This window comes from Neofelis nebulosa, chromosome 3, assembly GCF_028018385.1.
Source record: "Neofelis nebulosa isolate mNeoNeb1 chromosome 3, mNeoNeb1.pri, whole genome shotgun sequence".
NCBI classification, from domain to species: Eukaryota; Metazoa; Chordata; class Mammalia; order Carnivora; family Felidae; genus Neofelis; species Neofelis nebulosa.
In genome coordinates, this window is record NC_080784.1 from 168,006,908 (window position 1) to 168,014,057 (window position 7,150).

General features: G+C 35.5%; 1 long non-coding RNA gene across 1 annotated transcript; it reads left to right on the forward strand.

The window, feature by feature from the left end:
* Positions 1–1,827, forward strand: LOC131506212 (uncharacterized). The gene is made up of 2 exons (XR_009258793.1): positions 1–247; positions 1,576–1,827. It is a non-coding gene; the product is annotated as an uncharacterized LOC131506212 (long non-coding RNA).
* The last annotated feature ends 5,323 nt before the right edge of the window (positions 1,828–7,150 follow it).

Consider the following 7,150-nt stretch of genomic DNA (forward strand, 5'->3'; position numbering starts at 1 on the left):
GTGATTAACTCATAATGGTGAAGTCCTCATAAATGGAATATGTGCCCTAATAAAAGAGATCCCAGAGGACTCACTCACCCTTTCCACCATGTGAGGACACAGCAAGAAAATGGCCACCTATGAACCAGGATGTGGGCTCTCACTAGATGCCAAATCTGCTGGCATCCTGATCTTGAACTTTCTGGCCCCCAGAACTGTGAGAAATAGCCACTCAGTTATGGTATTCTGTTGTTACAGCAGCTCAAATGTATTAAGATAAATATTTTATACTATTTATTCAAACTTAATAACTTATTGTCTTGTGTTATAAATCTTTGGATGCAAGATCATCAATTAGTCTGTGGAATATAATTATTAGAATTTTAAGTAGTTGTAGGGAAGAGAGTGGCAAAATAATAGAAAGCATCTTTTATGAATTACTCCCAAATGTGTGCCACATTTTATTTGCATTAGTTAGAACTATTTTGTAAAGCTTCTTGTCACTGAGCCATTCTCTCTTCAGAGCTACAGACTTGGTAAGTTTGACTGTGGTTAGTTACATACAGTAAGGCAAGCTAAAGAAAGAGATCTAAAATGCAGTCTCAAGAAAATAGAAGTTGATTTCTCTCTGATTTAGTAGTTCAGGGTAGGCAAACAGTCCAGGGCAATAGGTTTCATCCCATAGCAATAACTTCCATAAAATAGTAGCCACAGGAGACACAAGGACAAATAGGAGACATCAATAACAGGAAGGAGAAATACACATTTCTCAAGCCAAAACAAGTTCCTCCTCCTCTCCAAAATAGGATGGTTATAGAAACAGTAAGGTTGTGTGTGTGTGTGTGTGTGTGTGTGTGTGTGTGTGTGTGTGTGTTTGAAATAACATAAATAGCATAACCAGATTGCAATTAAAACCAGAAGCGTTCCAAAGTTACAAAAGTACCTTCCACCTGGGATTTTAAAAATAAATCAATAAACAACTTGTATTAGGGTTATCCAGAAAAGCGTATCTCATAGATTGTTTTTTATGTATCTATCTATATATCTATGTGTCTCCCTTCCTCCTTCCTTCTTCCTTCCTTCCTTCCTTCCTTCCTTCCTTCCTTCCTCCCTCCCTCCCTCCCTCCCTCCCTCCCTCCTTCCTTCCCTTTCTTCCTTCCTTCCTTTCTTCCTTTCTCCATTCCTTCCTTTCTTCCTCCCTCCTTTCCTTCCTTCCTTCCTTCCTTCCTTCCTTCCTTCCTTCCTTCCTTCCTTCCTTCCTTCCTTTCTCTCTCTCTCTCTCTCTCTCTCTCTCTCTCTCTCTCTCTCTGCAGAGAGAGAGGGAAGGAGAGATATATTACAAAGAATAGGTTGGCATTTGTGGAGGCTCACAAGTCTCAGGATCTGAAAGTGAGTTGACATACTGGAGACCCAAGAGAGCTGATGTGTAATTTCAATCTAAGTCTGATATGGAAGTCAGTAGTCTCAAGGCCCAAGAAGAGCAGATGTTTCAGTCTTAATTCAAGGGCCAGAGAAGACTAATAACCCATATCAAACGATCACAAAGAGGAATTCCCTTTTTATTTGCAAAAGGATTAACTTTTTAATTCTTTTCAGGCCTTCAACTGATCGGATGAGGCTCACCCACATTAGGGAGAGCAATCTGCTTTGCTTGGTCTACCACTTCAAATGTTTATCTCATCCTAAACATCCATACAGACACACCCAGAATAATGACTGACCAAATATCTGGGCACTTTCTGGCCCAGTCAAGTTGACACACAAAATCAGCTGTCACACAACTCTTGGGGTCAAAGAGGAAACCAAAACTTCAGATGTTCTTGAAAATAAAGTTCTATGAGAACACAACATATCAGAATTGATGAAACACAGCTAAATTAGGTACTAGAGAAAAATTTGTAGGTCAAATACTTATAACAATAAAAATGAAAAGGGAATTAAACACCTAACTGCTTAGTAAAAGAAACTTTATGAAGAACTATATAAACCAAACAAAGCAGAAGAATTAAACCAGCTCCAAAATTGAAATGTATAACAAAACATTATTAAGAATAGTGAACTCATTTATTTGAAATTATCATGGGGCGCCTGGGTGGCTCAGTCAGTTAAGCGGCAGACTTCGGCTCAGGTCATGATCTCGCGGTCCATGAGTTCGAGCCCCACGTCGGGCTCTGTGCTGACAGCTCAGAGCCTGGAGCCTGTTTCAGATTCTGTGTCTCCCTCTCTCTGACCCTCCCCTGTTCATGCTCTGTCTCTCCGTCTCAAAAATAAATAAAACGTTAAAAAAAATGAAATTATCATAATAAAAAACTAATAGTTAACCATATTAATTTTTTAAAAAGTGTAGGGAAAAACATGAATACATAAATTTAGAAATTTTATATATATGGGAAATATGTCATTAGTCTGCATACCTCTCCTCTATGCAAATATATATGAAAATCCAGATAAGATGAATAATTTTCTAGCAAAATAGAATTTATCAAAATAAAAATTTATCCTTTAATCCTAAAAGATAGTCTAAACAGATCAATTATCATGAAATAAATAGGGAAAGTAAGAGATTACTCCAATAATAATAATAATAATAATAATAATAATAAAGACTTTGAATGGATCGAGATGAGAATTTTGCCACACTCTGAAGATAAGAAAGTCTTCAGTCTATTTACACTATTCTAGAACAGAGAAAAGAAGGAAAAATACAAATTCATATCCGGAATGAAATGGGTGAATTATTAACCCTAAACATAAAAGATTGTACCGAAAATAAAATTACAATCCAATCATATCAACATGGAATATGTGATGCTAGGAATGCAATGTGCAATGATAGTTAAATATTAACAAACACATTTATATAATCTGTTGTATTAATAGAGCTAAAGAGATAAATCATAATGCTCATATTCAGGTATTTAAGAGTATTTGAAATTTATTGTCCTTAAAGACAAAAATCTGATTTGTGCATGCACGTACACACACACACACACACACACACACACACACACATGCACGCACCATTGCCCTAAAGTCGGTATCTTACCCAATGGGAAAACATTAGAAGCTTTCTGATTAATGTCAGACGTAAGGCAAATATATTTTGTCTTTCTATTACTATTTAGCATTTTTATTAGAGCTATTACTTATAAAAGCAGTCAAACACAAAGGCATAAGAATTAGAAAGTAAGAATTCTATTAGAAAGTAAAGATAGAATTATATATGTGGAAAATCAAAAAAAATGATGGGGAAACTGAAACAGGAGAATTCCAGGGTGATATCAGATTATAAAATCATGAAATCAATATTTAAAAAGATGCTATGATTGAGACAATTCCATTTACAAAAGAAAAATCATAGCATACCTGTATATAAATTTATGTCCAACAAATGTGTGTGTCTATATAAAATGAAAGCACATACCATATTCTTAGACAATGTTTTATAGAATTCATTCTTCCGTGCAATAATTTATAAGATTAAAGCTTTTCCAAGAAAATATTAATAAGCTAGTTTTCTTTGGAGCTGGGCAAGTTAATTATGAAAGTCATTTAACAGAGCAAATAATAATCAGGACATAGATTCCAGAAGTAGTGACTAACTCTATTAAAACATTTTCCAGAGTTTCCATTTCTTAATCACTATGCTATGTGTACAAATGGAAACCAGGCCCGTATAATAGAATAGGTAAGCCATAAATCGATCTTACTGCATATGGAAATTTAGTAGACAATAAAAGCAGCATTTAAACATTGAGGAGAAAATGAACACTTAATATGTAGTGTTGGGATACCTAGTTAACCATAAAGAAAATAGATAAACTTATATGTATTTCTGACACTGTAGACAAGATAAATTCTAACAGAAAATGAAACTATAAAGCAAGAAGGAAACATGGGGGAATTCATTTATAACATGACAGGAAAATTTTCTAAATAGGAGTCAAAATCTAGATGCACTAAGAAAAAATACTGATATATTACATTTAACCGTATTAAGAAATAAATTTCCATTGCAAAAAATCCAAAAAGCAAAGTAAGAAACACAGTGACTAATAGGAAGAAGGTTTGAAAATTGCATCAGTTCAAAGAGTTATTACCTCTAATATATAAAAGCCTTCTGAAGGCAGAGAGATAAAACACAAATGGGCAATGTACAGATATGAACAGATAGGTCACAGAAAAAGAAATGCAAGTAGCTCTTTATTACATGAAAATGTCCACGACTCTCCATAATAAGAGAAATGTGCTAATTAAAGCTGAACTACTGTTTCTCACCAATCAGATTGGCAAAGGATCCCCAAGTGTAACTATATTATGATGAGACTGAAGGAAAAGCAGCACTGTCGAACCTTTCTGTTGGGAATACAAAACGGTAAATCTCCCTGGAGGAGAATTTGGCAATATTCTACATTATTCTTTGACCCAGCAATCTCATCTCTAGGTATCTCAAAATGCACCAGCAAATCTATGAAAAAGTATGTGTGCAATGCTGTTAGTGGCAATTCTTCTATAAGAGCAGAAGAGTGTAAACAACCAGTTGTTACACTCTTGTGTCTCCATTTCAAAACCTGCCCCTGCCATGTATAATTGACTAGATTTGCAGTCTGGGCCTCTACTAACCACATTTCTGTTCATGCGCTGGCTTCAGTAAGTCTCTGCCTGATGGGGGTGCTGCTGCCAAGGCTGGATCTTGGAAGGGAAAATTAAGGATGCTTAGCCTCCGTGTTTTGCCTCACTTGCTCTGAGTGTCACAACAGCAGCACTTCTTCACTCCAACCAGAATTTGTTCCCCACTGACTTAAATACTGCCTTTATCATGTATTCAATGCTTTTGTCTGGAGCTTGACATGTTGATTATACAATACATTTAGAAGAACAAACAATATCCAAGAAAACCTGAGCTTTTCAATAAGTACTGTTGGACTAACTAGTTAAACCACAGGAAAAGTAGATGAAACTGATTCCATTTCTGGCACTATTCATAGGATTGATTCCAAATTGTTCTGGGATGTCAATATGTAAAAAATGAAATGATACAACTCGAAGAAAATCATATAGATAGTAACTATAGGGAACAACAACCACCTACGACCGGGAAAACAGGGAAAAAGTTGCAATTATTAGATCTTGGAAGCATGAAGAAGCAATCAACAGAACTGAGACCTCGACCTCGGAAGAAGGGGCACTGTTTGGCTGGGGGTCCTGCAGACCTGGCATACAGACCTCCAATGAGGGGCGACCAGCAGGCTTGTGCTAGAAGGTACGTGTGATAACATATGTATCTCTCTGTAAGGATCAGCAAAACTCTAAGACAGAATCAACAGCTCCCTTCAAAGAATATTAGGAAACCAACTTATTGCAAAAATTGGAATATATAAAGAAAAGAAGCTAGCATTCATCCTGCGTCTTCCAAATGAATTCTAACAAAGGATAAACGGTGAGAAGTTTCTTTTCATATTATTCTAGGTAATAAAGAATAAAATGAGAATTAGAATATTGCCATTCAAATGGTAGAACAGATCTAAGCAATGATAATTAGTGACTGCTTGCATAACACAAAAAAGAGAAAATCAAACACATATGCCTACTGGTGAAAGTACAAAAACCGCCTATGAATGACTCTTGCCAAAAAAAAAAGCGAAGTTAGATATAAATTTAACTATCAATACACAGGAAATAAAGAGGAACATTTTGGGCAGCACCATGGGGCTGCAGTAAGCAAAATTGAGGCTGGAAACCGTTGGACAAATATCCCATTTCCTCCGCAAGTGGCAAAGAAAGAAAAGGAGTGGATGAGAACTCACGTATAAAACTTGAGACAAAAGTACTGTAACGTATGGACCTTCCTCGGGCCTGGATTCAAAGAAACAAAAAATATAGGAGACAATAGGGAAGGAACTTGAACCCTAACTGGGCTTTGTTGATTTTGCAGAATTGCTTTAGATGTGATGATAATATTGGGGTTATGTTAAAAATAAAAGAATGCTCATATTTTCAAGCTATCCCAGAGACATTTGTAAATAAAATACTGCCTAGAGTTTCCTTCAAAATAATCCAGTGCATGTGTTGAAGGTGGATGCATAAATGAAACAACAATGTCTATTTGTCAAAAACTATTAAAACTTAGAATTACATGCATGAGAGTTCATTTTCTTATTACCTCTATTTTTGTATTATATCTTTTTTGAAATTTCCTACAATAAAAATACATATATTTAGTATATTATTTTTTGTATATTTTGTTAATAGTAATAATGACAGTGTGCCTTTTATTTGAGTACTACAATGTTTTGGTACCCATAAATGCACTTTAAATGCATTATGTCTTTAAATCTCCCCTCAAAACAGGTAATCTTTGTTATTATTCCCCTTTGTTTGATTTCAAAGCCTTTACTCTTTCCACTATTTACCTTTGTGCCATTCTATCTAGTTAGTGGTAGAAGGTGATAAAAATTTCAGTGGCAAATTTGCCAGTGAATAAGCTTTTAATATTATTATTAAATAATTATTAATTTATAATGGTTAATGTTTATTATTATAATGTCCAGGTACTGTTCTAAGGGTTTTATGTGTATTTATTTGATATTCTTTTTAAAATTTTTTTCCTAATTTTTATTTATTTTTGAGAGAGTGTAAACGGGGGAAGGGCAGAGAGAGAGGGAGACACAGAATCTGAAGCAGGCTCAGAGGTGTCAGCACAGTGCCTGACGTAGGGCTCAAACTCATGGACCGTGAGATTATGACCTGAGTCAAAGTCAGATGCTTAACGACTGAGCCACCCAGGCTCCCCTATTTACTTGATATTTTTAACCACCCTATGAAGTAGGACGTTTATTAGCTAAATGCATTTTTTTTTTATTCTTGGAAAACTTGCATGATGTGAGAGTCACCTATCCAGAATCTATTTAAGTCATTTCTCTTGTTAGACATATAAATTCTTCCTTTGCTGCTGGTATTAGAAATGATACTATTTTAAGCAGCCTTATACACAAATTTTGAGTCTTCACCTTAGGTATTTTTAAGTAGAGTAACTTTTTGAAGTGTATTTATTTACTTAGAGAGAGAGAGAGCGTGAGCCAGCGGAGGGGTGGAGGGAAAGAGGGAGAGAGAGAATCCCAAGCAATCCCCAAAATCCCAAGCTGACGGCACAGAGCCCGATGTGGGGCTT